Here is an 18,867-nt window from a genome sequence, read left to right as displayed (position 1 = left end):
AGCATAATATGAAACAGTAAGATGTGAGAGGCTGTGTCATTTTAACTCACATATTTATGTTTGGGGAATTAATGTCTTGTTTAAAATAAAAAAAATGTATGTCCTCTTTGTGCAATTACCAGTTCTAACATAAAACCATATGTGACAGCAAATATGTGAACTGATTACTTTTAATCATCAAGTGAGAAGTAAAGACGTCACACTCAGCTGAACTAAGGCCTCAATGTGTATAAATGACCGTACAAATGAAGTTTAATTTATGATGGTACGTCGTGGTGCCATGGTTTCATTTCATCCTCATTAACCCACCACTTTTCCTCTAACCTTGACATTATGTAACGAATGCCCTAATATTCTCCTCTGTGTGTTCTGTGGTGTCTGATGTCTCCTTTGTGTTCTCCCTGCTCTGGTGAGTTAGCTGAGTTTTAACCTGCAGGGAAAGGAGAAGTGGCAAGTGTGGATAGTCTGACAGATCTGATTTGTCAAGCCATTACCCTGGCTATGTGCAAAATGGCTTTTTGCCAAGCAGCACTGCTAAATGAAATAAATAGGCATTAGCCTCTGCCTGCATCAGCCCACAACACTTCTCTCATCGGTCACTGCATTCTTGAAGTACGCGCAAATTACTCTCAGTCAAAGAGACACGCGTGAAAGCTGTGCAACACAGACTGACGGAGGAGGAAGTCGTCTTGTTGTCATGGAGAGATGGAAAAGTGCGACACTCCCGCGGTGTGACACAAGCGTTAGTGTTTTCGCTGGGGGAAAAATGTGCGTGTGCATGAAACTCAGCAGAAAACTGGTTTGGTTTGATGCACACAGGAGGAAATGAAGCAACAAATAAACAGCAACTCAATCGTATTCTGATGACTCGTCAAAAATAGCTGTTTGTTTGTTGTATAATACATTTTAGTTTAGCAATACCTATAACATTCAACTATTCAGCCAAAAAACAACAATCTTTAGTTCCGGTGGCTAAAATGGGACTAGCTGACATGACTTTCTGCAAAATGGACTCTGAACTTTAAGTCACGAATGGCATAAAGGTAGAGACTGTGGTGTCTGGTCTCTATGGCAAAGGCCTCAGTGCTCTTGTGTGTGCATGTGGGTGAAATTATGCTGTGGCAGGATGTGAGTGTTCATGTTGTTTGGGATGCCAACCTGCTGCAGAAAATGCTGGGATTAAGAATATTTTATATTGTACATGTAGCTTCTTAAATTATTTATATAAATATTGTTGTGCATGAACATGTGCATGAACATAACACATCCTCGTGCACATGTTATGTTATGTTTTCTTATGTTATGTTAGGGCCTAATGAGGGCCTTGAGTATCTGGGCTTGTGTGGGTGGCAGGTCAGTGCTGTTTGCCAGTGTGACGCGCAGTTACACGTCTGTGTTGACTTGATGTGTGTTTGAGGTCAAGCCGTGGAATTCAGACGAGTGGGTGTGTGTGTGGTCAGCTGTGGCAAAGCGTGGATTTCCCCTCGATGGTTTTGGCCAAACTGGGTTGGACGTTGTCCACTGCAAAGGAAAAGAAGAAGAAGAAAGAAGAGCACTCACAGTCCATGAGCAGTCACTGTTTCCTTTATTTCCTGTGTAGGTTGCATGGATGGACAAATGCTCAGTTGCAAAATGGAAAATGGATTTTGAGGAAGACAAGTTTTTTGGTGGGTATACAGTATATTCACTCATGAAATCAAAAACACGACACCCTTTTTGAGATAATGGTTCGTAACGCGGCCTCCACATAATTACAATAAAGTGGTAAGACTGATGTACCACTTGATTGATGGCTGGCATTTTCACCACACTGTCAGTAACTACCCCGGCCACCCGGTCCAGAGCCGGCAGAAGACGGAGGCCTAAATGTCACAGCGCCTTCTTCTCCACAAAGGTGAGACAGCAGGGCACCCTAAGTGCTGATATTCCCACTCAACATCAAACATTAAATGCCTTTAGAGGAAAAGATGGAGGGTGAAATTATATGAATAAAAGCATTTAAGACGAGGTGCTTTGAAAATGACATTCTCCTTAAAAGCATTGCACCTAAACATGATGATGACAGGTGCCACGCAGATTTTCCTGTGTTTCTCCTAATCCTGGTCATTTTTAATATTCTATTAAGGTTTTATTTAAAATGTGATCAAGAGTGAAGAGTAATTTCTTTTTCACGTAGGCTTATTTCACTATTTCATTTTACAATTGTGGTAAGACCTCAGTACATAAGGCTCAGGAGAACGTGAACATTATGCTGGAACAAATCCAATGCAATACTGCAGTGTGTTTGGCTATTCTAGCTTCATGGCCTGATGCAGGTTACTTGGACCACTTTGGTCCATATGCTGTATATATATATATATATATATATATATATATATATATATATAGATATATGAGATGAACATCCACACTATTGTAATCACTTTAGTGATCCCCTGAGAGAGATGGTTGTGTGAATTGTTTTTCATTCGGTTCTCCAACACACTTGGAAGGGAAGGGAAAGGTTAGGGATATTCAACTGCAACATGCAACTTCACCATCCATCCATCCATCCATCTTCTACCACTTCTCCACATGAGGGTCGCAGGGGGAGCTGTACCAATCTCATCAGACATAGGGCGACAGACAGGGTGCACCCTTCATTCTGACCTATAATAATCTTTTTGTTTCCTGCTAAGTAACACATGTAAGCATATAACGTGCTAAAATTGGCAAATGTTGTAAACGCTGTACCTGCTTTGGAAAGTCACTGTGATCACGCTAATGCTGTTATTTAGCGAGTGAATGTTCACACACTGTACTTCAGCCTCGCCGCAATGCGTGCCAAATCAATACTGTTGTCTAAAAATCCATGGAAATGCTTCCAAAAAGTTTCCATCTGACCATAATATTATTTGCCAGCGTGTTTGATGCCATGCATATAAATCCTTTAATGATTCACGAGGCATCACTGACTGGCAAGTTCCCCAGAAGTCATATCTTAACTTGGTTCTTGCAGCACAAGAGCTTTATCTTTACTCCATCAGGGACGTCTGCGAGACACACACTGTATCTTTGCATATGCATGTGGATAATTGACAGTGCCTTTTTTTTTTGTACAATTATTCTTTTTAAGACAATAAGTCTCAGAGTGGATAATCTTCTCGAATTTTGTGCATAGCTGTGCAAAGACTTCTCCCCAAACAGTCCACTGAATATGTATAATGTACAACTGCAACGAGCTTTTCAGGCAGGACGATGGGCTTGGCAAGGTCTTTCATCAGCAGATTGGAACCACCAGAACAGTGCTGCAGGCCTAATTGGAATAATTGAACTGCTTACTTTGAAGTGTGAAATAATGCATGTGCTGGAGAGGAGGTTCCTCAAAGGTCAGTGCTGGAGGCGGAACAAGTTGCTGCTTTAAGATGTGGAATGGCACGTCGAGAGGATATATCAATATTCATATTTCTCTTTGATTAGCAGCAGTTTGTGGCAAAAAATCCTGTGTATTTTGACCACTGATATTGACATGAAACTGTTAAACTACGGATGTTAGACGTCCCGCTGTCCTGATTATACCAACACAACAAACTCAAAGCAGCTAATTTGCTTTAATGTACAACATTGCTGATTATTCTTTGACTAAGACTTGAAACACATGAAGCTAATTCAACTTCAAACTAAGTTTTAATTCACACTGATGGATCAAAGCTTTGTATATCCTTTTTTTTAGTTTGTTTCTAATTCAAAACAAGCCACAGATACACATCCGTCTGCCTCATCAGAACCAGTTACCTGTTTTAATCAGTGTACTGATGTGTAAATCCAACTGTATCTGCTCTGCGGTGTGGAAATATATTCGGGACTTCAGCTGACCTTTTACAAATACGAACCGAGACTTGTGGATACGAAATAAGGTTTGCAAATGCACACTCAGATGTGCAAATGTGTTCTGAGAAAATGTAAATGTACACCCAAGGCACAAATTCATTTTGATCTTTGCTGTGCCGAGCAATACTGTAGTGGCAGTGTTGTTTTTAGCAAGATGAGCTCACTTGATTGATCCTCTTAGGGAAACATACTCTATGTTAATTGGGCAGCATGGAGAGAACAAAGCAGCTTGAAACCCCCACTCGACGGCGGCTTAGATTTAAGGTGCCTCATTACAGATCTTAGTACAAATAAAAGTGTACAAATCTACTTATGTGACCTGATAACACTTACTTAAAATCTGCATACAGTATATGCAAATTGTAGTTTTTTTATAACGTCTGTTCGTTCTGTTCAATTTCCTGTTTTATTTTGAAATCTAACATTCTTCTGTTGTTGCAGATCAGATTGTTTCTTGTCACGATTCCACACCACACCCATATATATACATATGTATATATATATATATATATATATATATATATAGTATAAATGATTTTTATACTAGGTAAATTACTCTTTGACCCTTTATAACCTTTGTTTGTTTCCATCAACTTTGTTTTTGACTTTCTCAGGCAGGTTGCAGAGAGACACTTGGGTAAAATATGTTTTTCATTAATAGGGCAGACACTTCCCCTGGTAACAGCTGTGGCCTAAAGTGGATATTTTAATGCATGACATCATTCGGGTATACTTGCAACACAGACTCCTTAAAAGACGAAGAAGAAGAAGAGGAGGGGGGAGTGTGGAACTGTCATTTGAGCAGAAATATTTTCGCTGCACAGCAGAGATTTTTCATTCAAAGGACTTCCTGTCAGAATGTTTGTGATATATAAGCATTTCATGTATATACATAGGCTCATATTCAGTGCAGAGGAAATCCATTTACAAGAACTGTGATTATAATCAGATGCAAACAAATACAAAAAAAGTACCACCAAACCAAAATAAACATTAAACTGTCCCTATAGATGTTGTTTGATATAAAATAGCACTGCAAATACCAATGAACCACAGTCCTGTTGAGACATGACATGATGCAGACGAAGTACGAATCCACGTGTGGTCACGACGAGCCAACACGCTCCTCCAGAGGCCATTGAAATGCTGGACACGGTGCCTAAGAGCTCTGTTGCTGCATTTCTACAATACCGGTAAAAAATGAGTGCACTTATTTCCGTTCCAATCTGTAATTTGTGGTCCATTAGATTTATTTGTCTCTGCATCCACAGCTGCAGAAGACACAACGCGTTTAATGTTGGATCTTGGTTGCGATGTGTGCGATTCTCACCAGCTGTTTTCGTTTTTGCAGATGCTTCTATGACCTTCAGTGCAGTTATGGAAAGTGTTGACGTCCCCCCGTGATGCAGCAGACAAGACCATGTTTGTGTTTAGTGATTAGGATGTACAGCCGGGGTGTTGCACCAGAGGAGGTGACTCACCAGCGCCAAGTATTTTTGGATCAAAACTACTGCATTTTGTTTGAAGTGATGATGAAGATCATTGCCTTTAAATACATCATGTTTAAAGTTATACATTTGTGCTCACGACTTCTTGAAGGGCAAAGAAACTTTTCTTTTGCCACATTGACATTCAAAGGTTTAGATTATTCATTGTCTCACATTTGTTTGTTCAGAAGAAACTAAATCAGAAGAAAGGAATCTGTAAGAAATCTGTTTGTGTTCATACAAAGTTCTGCACAGTAAACCTTATGTATGGGAGACCACTACAAAGTCATGCATTAAAGTTTTCCCTCCTGAACACAAATATGTCAAATAATAAGTCAATTGTGTCATTTTTAATCAGCTGATTGTAAGAAAAAAAAATCCAACACTGATATTTAGTGAATTGCAAAGGTTTGCCATTATTCAGTGCTTTTCAAAGCATGCCTTTTAATGTTTGCATGATTTAAAAGTGATCATAGAAGATAAGGTATGTCTGCATCTCCGCCTCAGAGAGCGCGTAGACGGGTCCGACCGCGCCGTCCGTCAATAATTTCCACGGATGAGACCGTTTTTATCTGCCTGACATTTACAATCATTTTTGATGAAAATGATTTCTGATGCTTAATGGCTGACACATACCAGCAGATGTCACTGAAAAGGAACTTATCTCGAAGTATTTACCATTTAGGGAATAGTGTGTGTTCAATAAAGACAGACAGCTCTTTAGACTCAATCTGCTTTAAGACACACTTTCCAGACCAGCAGTGGAAGAAACGAAAATCATGAGCTGAGCTGTCAAAAAAGATATCATGAGTCGGATTGAAAGTCTCCATTTCCTGGAATAACTTTTAGAAAACAGTCCTGGAAAGCAATTCAAGCAATTTTGTCCACTCCACCACAGCCCTTCAAGCCATATTTTGTGTCAGTATTTTTCAGTATCAACCCCTCACCCAATGTTATCTTTGACATCAATCAATGTCACCATGCCAATTTTTGTTCTTTTCCACTTTTTCTGTTTCCTTTCCCTTCATTTTCATCAGCCCGGCCTGTCATTCATGTATCTGTTCAATAATTCAGAAACACATTTTTGATTTCTTCATCTGATAGAGAAATGCCTCGGCCTATTGGAGCCGCGGGAAAATGCGTCAACCTGAGACAGTGCCGTGAAATTGGAGTGCCAGGCAGGCGTTAACCTGGCTTGGTATGCGTACATATTAATTTGCTCATTATCTGTGGCATGAAAGGGACATGTGGTCCTGTGGCACACCAGTGATATGCAAAAACGCACAGAAAAGACACATGTGCACAATTGTGTGCGTGAAACCGTGCAGTGAGTATACGGACACAACTTTCTACCCTTGTCCTGCCACACAGAGTCTCCTCTCCTACTCCCACTCTCATTTCCACCATTTTCTGTTAATTCCCTTAACAGAAGGTGTGTCGGACAGCCTTATTAATCATGTGCAGCCTCTGATGAAAAGCCAGCCAAATAACCCCCGGGAAACAAACTGTAACTTGTTTACGCAGAAAATTAATTCTCTGTCATGCACATCTTGTTTAAGAATTAAAGAAAATTAGCCCGGGGGTTAAGACATATCCACGGCACATGTTCGACCTTGTTCTGCGACTCAGTTTTTTTCGTTTTCCGGGGCAGACCAAAGACGGAGCGAACGCGCAGAATCAGTAAGCGATAGGATATTGTTTGGAGGACACCACAGCGGTGTGGGCGTGGGTGAAAAACAGCAGACTCAAACAAACAATAATCAAACACAATGGCTGTTTTTATAAATCACCCTCGCAGTGTTTATGCAGCTTTTGTTTTTGCAAAGCTTGTGCCTTGTGGGTTATCAGTATTGATCTTTTTGTGTGTGTGTGTGTGTAGCATATCATACATATAATTACAGCCTCTGGCAGTGTATGAGTCAATAAATCTTTTCTTTCTGTTTTTGATTTACACTCTTAACTTATCAGCGACGCCTTTGCCCCTGTGATCTTACACTTAATGATTAACTCCTGATCAGGGCTTGACGCACATAGGCCCAGGGACAGATGCCTACAGTATGTTGTTGGCATTTGATTCGCTCATGCTTTATTCTCCCATCATGAAACGCCATTCACTGCATGACTGGGTTATGTAAGTACACACTGAAGGCTTTTGGATTAGCATAATGACCATCTGCACACTGCTGTACAGCTGTAAAGCTGTAATCAAGTTCCTCAATGAATTTATAAATGCTCATTAGACTCATCGAAGGCTTCAAAAAAGAAAAAGCATCTTTTAACGTGCGTCCCAGCTTAATTTCAGCACCGGGTGAGCTCAACAAATGAATCTTTCTTATTTCTTTATGTTAAAGAAAATGTCGTCGCAATAGAATCGCCTATGAAATTTTAAAGGTATGAGGGATTGACGATGATATGTTTTCTTAAATCGACAATAGAACTGGAACAAGTCCATACTGCCACGTGTGAGAGGATTCTGCAGCCTTCTCATCCCACTTCACATCGCCAGCAGGAAATATCCACGCACGATTATAATAGTTCTCCAATTCTGTCAGAGCTTTTCAATCTCAAAAAGAAAGATGAGGAAGCATCAAATGTTGGACCAGGCTCCCACTCGCTCGTATTCAGCAAGAACCCCTGCAATTAGAATAAAACCCCAGATGTATTATTTGTTTCCAGTGCTTCCCACCACCTGACCGACAAATTATCCAAAGCACTCAACTCATTAACTACTCAGTTTAAGTGGAACAACAAAAAGACCAGAATCCTTTGTACGAAAGTACAAAAGGTAAAATCATCAGGTCGCCTGGAAACATCACCGTCTTCACTTCTTTGAGACGCAACCATTGGCTGCATTACTTACAATAAAAAATTTAAAAAAAAAACGTTCTGCTCAACTTTCTGTGCCGACGTTGAGTCATACTGAAAAATGTTTGTTTCCTGCAGTCGTGCCCCAGAGCAAGTGTAGCAAGTGTTTAGTTACGCCTCTTGTCCCTCTGTGATATTGCATGTATATCATGTAATAAGTGCTTTTGTGTTTGTTGTGTTTCGCACACAAACATTAAAAACGATAGGAGCGGCCGGACGACCTGCGGTGTGGAAGGACATTGAAGGTTACATTCACGCAGGGCATTTCCCACTTTGTCAGCGAGTGGCTTGAAGCGAATAAGAGCTATACTCCACATTACACTGCGTCAGTAAATGCTGCATACATAGAATATGTAAGATATGGAATACTGTATAAAGTATTAAATATGCATCAAAGTAATGGGGTTTGCTGCACCACTGACTGTCGTATTTTGACCTCAAACTTGGAACAAACACAAGGTTGTAACTGTAGGTTTATGGTCCCCTTACTTATTTATTTTATTTATTATTATTTATTAGATTTGTTTTTGTTTCAAAAAATAAGAAAGGAAGAAAACTGATTCCCACATTTAACCCCCCCCCCCCACACACAACAATTGATTACCCTCTGTAAGAGATGATTCTTTTCCTTTGGTTCAGTGAGAACTTTGACATAATGTTGCAACAACAGGCCGAAGCTGGCATGAGTCTGTGAGAGGAAGGCAAACATTAGCCAGAACCTGATAGTTATTGAATCAAAGTTAAAATGTCAAGAGAGAGAGAGAAACTAAAATCTTTCACATTGCTCTGCTTGTCATTTTGATGATGTGCGATATTAAGAAATGTGTCACATGGCATCTTTTATTTCTGCTTCACTAAATATATTACATCTAAATACCAGGTCCCCCTTGTAAAAGAGATCTCAATGGGACTTAAATAAAGGTAACACTGAGAAGAAGAACCATGTTTTGGTAGACGAATGGGTCAGACATAGGACTGACTGAAAAGACTGCAGTCCAAACCAAAGATCCAAACTGTTTTGGAACTTCGTTGACTTAATTTGAGGCAACAAGACTGCCTGGTGAACTTGTGGGTCACACTGGATGAATGTGCAGTGAGTGATGTTTGCATGGTTGATCTACTGCGTCTCTCGAGTGCACGCCCTCTGTGAGCCTGCTGCAGTACTGAAGAGTCCTGTGCACTCGTAATGCAACTGTGCATGTGCAAACCTTGAATTTTCAATCCTCAGTTGCTGCTGTGGCTAGAAATATGTCCATTTGAATATGTCTTTGTACTCAACTGAATGTCAGAACTCACAGACACACCTGAGACAGGCATCATGCAGCACCCTTTTTTCCATAAAGGTAAAGCCCGTGGAATACGTCCGAAAAAACATGCCGCGCAGGGTACTGTAATATCTGACTTCACCATCGGGTGGCGGTACATGTCTGGACGCAGGGAATAGGATGCATTCCTACCACAGAAGAAGATAACGATGCTACAGCTGGTTCGAGCGGCTCACAGCTGTAAGGCCCGTCGGGCTTTGGAGTCGTGGTGTCGGCCCATTCGAGGCTCAGATGACTCTCCTTCTGTTGTCTAAATGTTGTTTTCTGCTTGGTGAGCGGGGCTTATACTCCCCCTACTGGTGGGGCGGAGATTCAGTTGATGTTGATGATGCAATTTGTGTCATGCGTACGATGCGCGTTGGGTCCACGCACGCCGTGTGCAGAAGTATACCAGGGTCTTAAGGTGTGGAATTTCCCTTTAAGAGCAAGGTGAGGTTCTTCATGATTTCCATCGTGTTTTATCAAAGTGATTGACAAAATCTAAAAGGATTCTTTGAGGAGGCCCATACCATAATTCCTTAGGCTGACAACATCATCCATAATCGGAAACATATCAAAATCCTTGTGTCCGTTTCAGTCACTCACTAATTTAACCACTGATGAGATGTGTTTAAACAGACCCCCAGCCTCAGCACATACAGGCCTCATGACTATCTCTGATAATGAATATTTACACAAACACATTCAACTCTTATTGGGACATGAAGCAGTCAACAAATTCCCCAAAAAAAAGCTGCAGGAGACAGCATTTCTAAGGTCCCATGAAACACTTAACACTTTTTGGCACATGTACGTACACATACCCATAGAAACACACGCCCTTGTGTTGACTGCCCTGACCGCCTTTGGATTAAAATCACTTGTTTACTCAGTGATCCCATTGTGGCGTCCAGACCACAATGACCTAGGAACAGGGTGACTTTCTGCGGCCTTTGCCTGCCCCATAGCCACAGTCCCTGGCTGAGGATCAAGGCTGTCTGAGTTTGCTTTAAACCCAACCCGTTAGAAGCAGGGACCCAAAAACGATGGGAGAATTAGAGTGCAGAGCACAAATGACGTACAGAAAAACACTGTAAACACTGTAAATAACTGGGGTCCTATCTGTAAGCTCCCAAACATCAGTACTATTTATTAGTGATCTTAATATTCATTAGAATAATAAAGACCACTGATGTTATTTTCTGGTGCACTTCAGTAACAATTCCCAAGAGACAGTGTGTCTTTTGATTGTTTTCATACCATTGTTTTATTTTAGGTGTTCAGTGTAAAAGTGATTAGGCACGGGATGATAAATGTCGTGAGCAAAAGCTGAATCAGCGGAACACATGGCGCATATTGTAGGAGTTAGCATATAAGGCTTTGTTTGTATTTCTCAGGAGAAAGGTGGAAGATCAATGGACCGATGACGCAAGGGGAGCTGGCTGCAGAGCCTGCCCTGATATTGCAGCCACAAATGCCTATCGACAGTAGCCCGAGGTGACCCAAAGGTCACCAGGAAATATATCAATTATACTCAAACTCAATTCTAATTGGTTGGTATTGGGAAACCTGGTGGATGCGTGGGGAAAAGGATGTGTGGTATAGCTGTGATCCTAATGATTCAAACCATACACTAGGTGAGAGTTTAAAGATTTGCTGCAAGAGTCACAAATGCAGTGCACAATCATCGTGTTAAACAGCTTTCAGTGCACTCAGGCGTACACAAGTTTCACACCTGACACACTGCGGGCTCATCATCAGGGACGGGGCCTACCTCTGCCATCAATAGGCAATTATTCTAATGCAATTAAACATGCCTCTTCCTCTCCTCGTACCATCAATAGCGATCATTTCCTCTAATCACAGGAAATGTGTCATGGAGGTTCAGTGGGGGTGTTGCCCCTGTAATTAAGCCCCAGCGCTCATTTGGCTTATGAAAACAACGGAGCACTGGGCAGGCCACTTGCCTCCACGCGCTAACCTCATCCTTCCTCCAGCCTCCGCTGTTGTCTAATTATGGACTTCCAGGATGAAGAGCCATGTCCAAATACAACAACAACATAATCTACCAGCAGCAAAATGCATGTAGAGCAGTTTCAAAAAGCAGTAAAATCCAATAAAAAAAGAGGTGTGTCTGTTCATCTTGAGTAGTACTTAGGTTTTCCCATGACATGGAAGTCACTATGTACTTTTTTAATATTAATATTCATATGAAAGAAGCACTGAAAACAAATATATTCTTAAAAAATAGGAGACGCAGTAAATTGGACAAAGAGACTTAGTGCTTCTGAAGTATATGAACTAAGAAGAACACATTAACACAGCTAATGTTTAAATCCTTAAATGTATTGAAGATTGACATTAATAAGGAAACATGAGACAAGAGGTCTCAGGGACACATGACAAGTCAGACCATATGTTTTACAAGTGTGAGGGTCTGTTTTGGATATGGTTAGTTAGGAAATATAGATGTCTCTTGTTTGACTAAATGGTGATATTGTCCAATTTAAAGATCATGGGACAGTATGGTATATCCGGACCCGACTTGTTCTTCAAGTATGTTGCATTATGGAAAGGCGGGGGTCGAAACATGTGATGCCTGCAAATAAGAATGCTAGAAAATCTATATAAAGTCAGTTTTGCTTTTCTGAGGCAGAATTGTACGGAGATTCGGCAAGAACACATTCTCCCAAGCTGCTGCAGAGCTTGGTTCTGACGCCTTACTTGTAACTAAATAAAATCCCTTTGTTCGGTACAAGTCCTGTGTCAGTGGGGTCTTTTCCTGCATCATCAACTCATCACCGATCGTTCATAAGAAGAAGGAAGCCTGACAAAAACAACACTTCTCAATGGATAGACACTGTTTTTGGAATATTTACATACAATTAAAAGAAACACTAGGGGAGTAATAAGACTTGGCCGTGGAAATAGCTCGGCTGTCTGTGTGCATGTGTGTGGTTTTTTTTCTTAAATGTGTGTGTCTGCCATGTCTTTTTATATCTGAATATTTAGAAACATGACCAACACCCTGCAATGACCTATGTGTCAACAAGTGAGTGGAAGCAGAGCCGTAACAGGATGTGGCCCATGTGGGACACGCAGCAGTGGGACAACAGTCGCGTCAGACTCTTGTGTAACAAAAAAAAAGCCTTATTAAATCAGCCGGAGCCGAAAGGAGGAAGTGAGGACGAGTGGCTACACTACTGTGGACATATCCTGCGTACACAAAAACAGAAAATCAGAGGATTGCCACATCGGCATCATGATTGTCTCTTGAGTGTCCTCGTGCCGTGCCAACCTTGCACTGCCTATACTAAAATAAACTGTCTGTGTAACTTCAAATACCACACATGACTATATAAACAGTATTTATTGCTTTTTGAGTAACGTAATACACATTTTGGTCTCTGCTATCATAACAAATCTTGACCAAAAACGCTGGCCGACATAGTCAGTGCTGTTTTTGCTAATGGCAGATTTGTCTTGTTCTTTTTTTAAACGTTCATGGTCTCTTAAGGATAAATTCTCAGCCAACGTTTCAGCTAATTTTGAGAAAAGCAATTGCACAAGTAGGTGGTGTCAGTTTTAGAGATTTTGACACTTTCCCACACCCCAAGATAGATTATAATTTTGAGTTTTAAAAAACATTAAAAAAATTGCCTTAAAAGTAAATCAGTTATATTTTTTTGACAGTGTTTGGTGAGGTTAAGGCACAAAACTAATTTATTTAGGCTAGAAAAAGATCGCGGTTTGGGCCAAAATACTTGGGGCAGATTAAATCAACAAATCCATCATCCATCAACAAATCAAGGTTAGTAAATGAATGTGATCATGTTTTAAAAAAGCTGGTTTTAAGTGTTGGTTGGAAACAGGGAAGAGACAGTGGTGTGCTGCGTCTCGTTGACCCTCCCAGCCACCCTGACCATTTGCACTTCAACAGTGTCCAGCTTTTTATTCTTTCTGTTTAATTTACAACACACTGCAAATATTTTTTTATCCATCTGACCCTGTGCCTTAAATTTAACACTGCTTCATTATGTACGTGACCCCGCTGGTCTACAATAACTTGTGCCATCTTTGGAACCATGCACTATATACTGCACTGGTCTATGCATACAGACATACAGACTTTTATTTGGCACTGATTTGCTTTTATGTAATTGGGAGTGTACTGGATTTTTATTTCCACAGCATCCAAAACTCATTGTTGCCCTGTGACTCACTGTATGGTCGGTGAAAGGCAATATCCAAAACATGCATTACAGGAAACGACACCTCACTAACAATATCATCATTATTCACTCGTGTGCGTTACTTTTGTTTGGTTGAGCAGTGATCCAGCGTAAGGTCTGCTACAAGAGATTTAGTCCATGATCTACCTCTGAGGCGCCACATTCTGACATCCAGCGAGAGCTAATATGAGAGTATATTATTGCTGCTGCTGCTGCTGCGACCCAGCTTACCAATAACATGCTGAGATGCTGTTCTGCTACAGTGAGTGGTCACAGGCCTGTCCTTTCCCATTGTTAGGGGTTTGCTGTGACCCCTTTGAACATGGTGTTCATTTAACCATCCAAGCCACTGAATGTTAGCATGATGTGTTCTGAAGGAGGAGCATAGGTCCAACCACGATACATTTGCAATGCTGCAGGACTGAGGGTACAAGCTGTCTTTTCTAAGTAGACTCACCAATCGCAATGTTGCTCATGACCGCTACCGCACAAACTGATCACACGGACATGCACAATCATACTAAAACGTGTAAAGGTTTCACAGATAGATTTTATCAAGATGAAATCATGACTTTTCTCACTTATTTGTTGTTCGTTCATCTTCAAGTACAACATATATGAGTAGGAAATAAAAATCAAGAGACTCTGCCACCATCCCCAGTATAAACGTCAATAAATCTGCGGGGACCTTCAAACAGCACTATTTTTCTTCTTCTATAAATAATCCTTCGTGTCCATGCAAGTCAAGTTTATATAGTGAGATTTTAAGACGTTCAGTTCAGACATGTCCCATTCAACAGATGGTTACTGTGCAGTTGCTGTTGTGTTGTTGCGTAAAATGTTCACAGTGGCATAAAAGCCACAATTCACACTTAGCAACTTTGAACTATAGTTTATGATAAAGACAAGATCAGGGGAGATGCTGTGTGTAAAGTAAGGTAGTTCTTGGTAGATAATGAAAAACGAAATATAAAACATTGGCAAACAGCAAACACTTGCAAAATACATGCTGCAATAAAGATTGCATTGTGCATTGTGCATTTGGTGTGACGTTTTCATCAAAATGTACCCGTTGGTGCCGGTGAGTTATATCTAAATCATGTTTATAAGGCTGGTTCAAGGAGCTGAGTAGCATTTTCCTTAGTGTTTCAGTTGAACAGGACGTAAATAAGAGAAACTGTATTGTTAGTAAATGATGCTGAACGAACCAGATTCATGTAATTCATGTAAGAGCGAAATACAAACTCTTTCATTAGGGAACTGTTAAGCAATCTCAACAGGGTTGGTAAAGTATGAGTGCACTGTGCGCTGCTCGCTAATGTCAGGTAACATCATTTCTTCTGCGCCGTTTAGGTGGACATTTCATCGTGTCCTTGGTACACACAAGCTCTCTTGTTTACACTCACAGGAATCTTCCACTCGTCCATTATCCTTGAAAATGGGCTTATGTGATATTGATAGTCACCTCAGAGTAAATGAAAAAGACAGACGTCTGTCATGTGGCCTTTGATAGCGGGGGGGGGGGCCTTGGGTGACAACGCGATGCCAACTACTTTGTCAGTGGATGATGGACCACCCAAGCACGCTAATGATAAATGGACCAACAGCTGCTATAACACACTGTCATCTCTCTTTTGGAATAAGTCGCACATATGATCACACAAGGCACAACACAAACATCAAGGTCACATGCACACTCCATGCCCTAATTCAAAATCCCTGAACTGAGTTTTACTCTTTGAGTCTTTGAGATAAAGAGATCAACACAGCGGGACCACTGCACCGCTGTGCATGACACCAACAGACCCATTATTTGAATTCTGTGTCATGCTGTGACTGGCGGAGCGTCCCAGCCAAAGACTCACGCAGTCCATGTGTCTGAGTGATGCTTCATATTGAAATTTGTTTTACACCTTAAAGAGCCTGCGTTCGCCCTATTCCATTTCGACAGGATTGTGCAATAATTAAAACCGAAAGCATGCGATGATGTCACATTTACAGCCGTAAATGAAAGCACCACACACACACACGCACTCATACGAAGGCTAATTCTACTGCTGAGGTCGAATGATGAGGGAAAACATGACAAAACAAGGTGTGGGTCACAGCAAAGGTAAACCTCACTTGGTTAGAGACATCATTAATGGATTCATGGCACACAGTGTCCTGCACATGCCCCCAAAGTCCATTTTCAGTGTGTCCTCAATCCAAACAACTTTCACTCATCACCCTCTCTCTCTCTCTCTCTCTCTCTCTCTCTCTCTCTTTCTCTTTGTCACTATAGTTCAGACCCACACGTCAACACCCCTCCTTTCTTTGAACATGCCGACATTGCTAAATGACAAGCCATTTGTCAAAACACCATTTTATATTGCTATTACTCAGTCCCATTATTCTCCGATTAACTTCTATACTTTTGACATTTGCTCAGCCATTTATATCTCAGTTTGAAATTGGCTGTTAACAAATCATCAGGCTCATAAAACCGCCTAACAGGGCTTGATGTGATTGGCCGTTTATGGAGCGAAATGAAAACATATATATACCATGAATGTTTATCAATTCGTTTAATCTATAGACTCGATTCTTGCAGATTATAATTTGACAGTAGTGATGTCTAAAGGTCTCGGAGGCTTGAGTTGAACTTCCAACCTGAGGAGCAGACAAGCCCTCGGGTGAAATTTCCAGACACTCAGACAGACACAAAAATATTCATCGGTGGATCCCAATGGGCCAAACCACACCACAATCCCGAGTATGCGCTGCTTTATTTATCTTACATTTAGCTCATCTGTTCTCCTCTTTGCTCCCTTCCCATCTTATTTTAAACACAATGAGGATATATATATTTTTTTATGCCCAAGTCATGTACGACCACATTCAGCTATGAAATACAGAATGACTCCGGGTCCCTCCGTCGCTGAACTGCTCCATCATTCGTCACAGTTCTTGCTCTGGGTCAAAGGTTGCCAAACGCTTGCAAGGAATTGATGCAGAGAAATTGCCCCCAAGAACATTTCTGGACCAATAAATATGGTCTGTGTAACCTTAGTGCACTATGCCATCATAACTTGCTTGAGGTGAGATTAAAAACGTAAGATAATACTTTACTGTTAACATCATTATTAAAAAAGACACATTTGTATTAAATGAATGATATTTTTTAATCACAAGAAGATTTCTTTATGTGTCAAACGTCATTTTTAATTATTCTCTATCAGGAGAATCACAAACATTCACAAAAATAACATCCTTTCAAGGCTGAAACGTTGTGTAATCTCATTCAGTTTTATGTAACTGTCAAATGATTTTTACAGCAAACCATGTGGAAAAAGCTATGTGCCACTTTTTCTTGACAAGTTAAAGCAGTGAGTCACTTAACGCAACTGAATTTCACTGGAAATTATAAGGAATACAGAGTAACCCTGGCGGATGTGTAGAAAGACTAACATAATATGTTTAACGCAATGGAACGGCATATTTCTTTTTGTTACCTTCTTGACATTATCATTTGATTTAGATGACAAAGGCATCCAATTTGGATTTTTCAATTTCCCTTTCAAAAGTGCTGTCATTTGTAAGCGTACATTATTTCAATTTGCTGCTCACCCTTTTTATTTGCCAAAAACTTGACAAAACAACTGCAGTATATGTGTCTTTTTATGTCTGAAGTAGCATAAACAATTGCAAATAAATCCGTGTACTGGCCGATGTACTGCACATTAATCCTGTGTTTACGAGCTATGCAAATTATGCCCAACGCTATATGTAGCATTCTTACAAACCTTCAGTACACGCTCATGATATCTCATGAGGGGTTAACCTTTTACTTTTTGCACTTAAGCATATTGTGCATATTGTGTCTTTGAACTTGTTTGCTTGTTAGTTTTAAGACCCTGTTAAATTTAGATGCACAAATCCAACAGTGGCATGAGCCTTCGAGTGCCTGCGGGAGGACAGGCAGAAGCCAAGTGAAGTTGTATATCATACAAGCCAAAGGAATGTGTATAACACTTTTTATGTATTTTTGCTCAATTCAATTGAACTGTAAAAAAATACTTCCATTTATTTCTGTTCAGTTAAAAGGACCAAAATCTACAGCTTGAATCATTTCATGCCACTGTACGAACCATTACTTAAGAGATAGTTGGTGTGTTTAAAAGTTGTTGACGATTGTAATAATCTGTTTAGAAACCGAACTGATCACATTTTGAAATGTGTTCATGGCGCAAATAAAGATGAAGGGCACAGCACATTAAGAGTGCTAATCTGTTTAGAGCGCACATACACGGTGTGTGGTCAGCATTCAATTATAGAATTGTTACTTTTATTTATACTGTATTTAAATCTTTTAGCTCAGGGTCGTGGCGTATGGTTACAACGCTCAACACGTCAAATAAGATTATAGGCAAGCGTATGCACTGACAGTTCAGCTGTGCAGCTGACTGGTATAGATCAAGCAACCACTTAGGAAAAGTAGCTTATACAGTGTACTACTAATAATAATAATAATAATAATCGGGCACATTAAATCTGCAGTTTATACAATAAAAGGTTAGTTAATTTATACACTTGGCTCGGACCAGAAACCAGCTTGATACATCGATCCCTGCGCTCACTGAAAACGTGATATCGCAAGAATATGCTCGCTCTGTTCTTTTTCCCCGACTGCACTGTATACTGCATACTCCCCCACACTATAGAGAAAATCAGCTTTTTCTTTTTTTTTTTAAGTGTGATGTGATACGATACTTCACTTTATTCTTGTCATTGTTGCGCAACGACAATATAACACGTAAGCACCTTGTAGCATAAACCCAATTTGTGAGGTACAAACCCTGTAAATGAGTGCCGTAACCGTACGTTGTTCTTAAAGTGCATCATTGGAACATCTTCATACAGTTCTTGTTCTGCAGTGTTGGAAAAGATACTGCATGTAGGTGGAGTGTGATGCGCCAAAGTCCAGTTCTCAGTTTATTTCACTTGTGTGTTGGAGTGTGAGGTCAGGTCGGATGTGTGTGAGGATGATTGTTCATCTAGCAGCCTGACCGCCTCGGGGGAAGAGGCTGTGGGCCACTGTGCTGGTCCTGTGGTCTGGATGCATCCATA

This window comes from Solea solea, chromosome 16, assembly GCF_958295425.1.
Source record: "Solea solea chromosome 16, fSolSol10.1, whole genome shotgun sequence".
In the NCBI taxonomy this organism is placed as follows: Eukaryota; Metazoa; Chordata; class Actinopteri; order Pleuronectiformes; family Soleidae; genus Solea; species Solea solea.
This window is presented reverse-complemented; position numbering follows the sequence as displayed.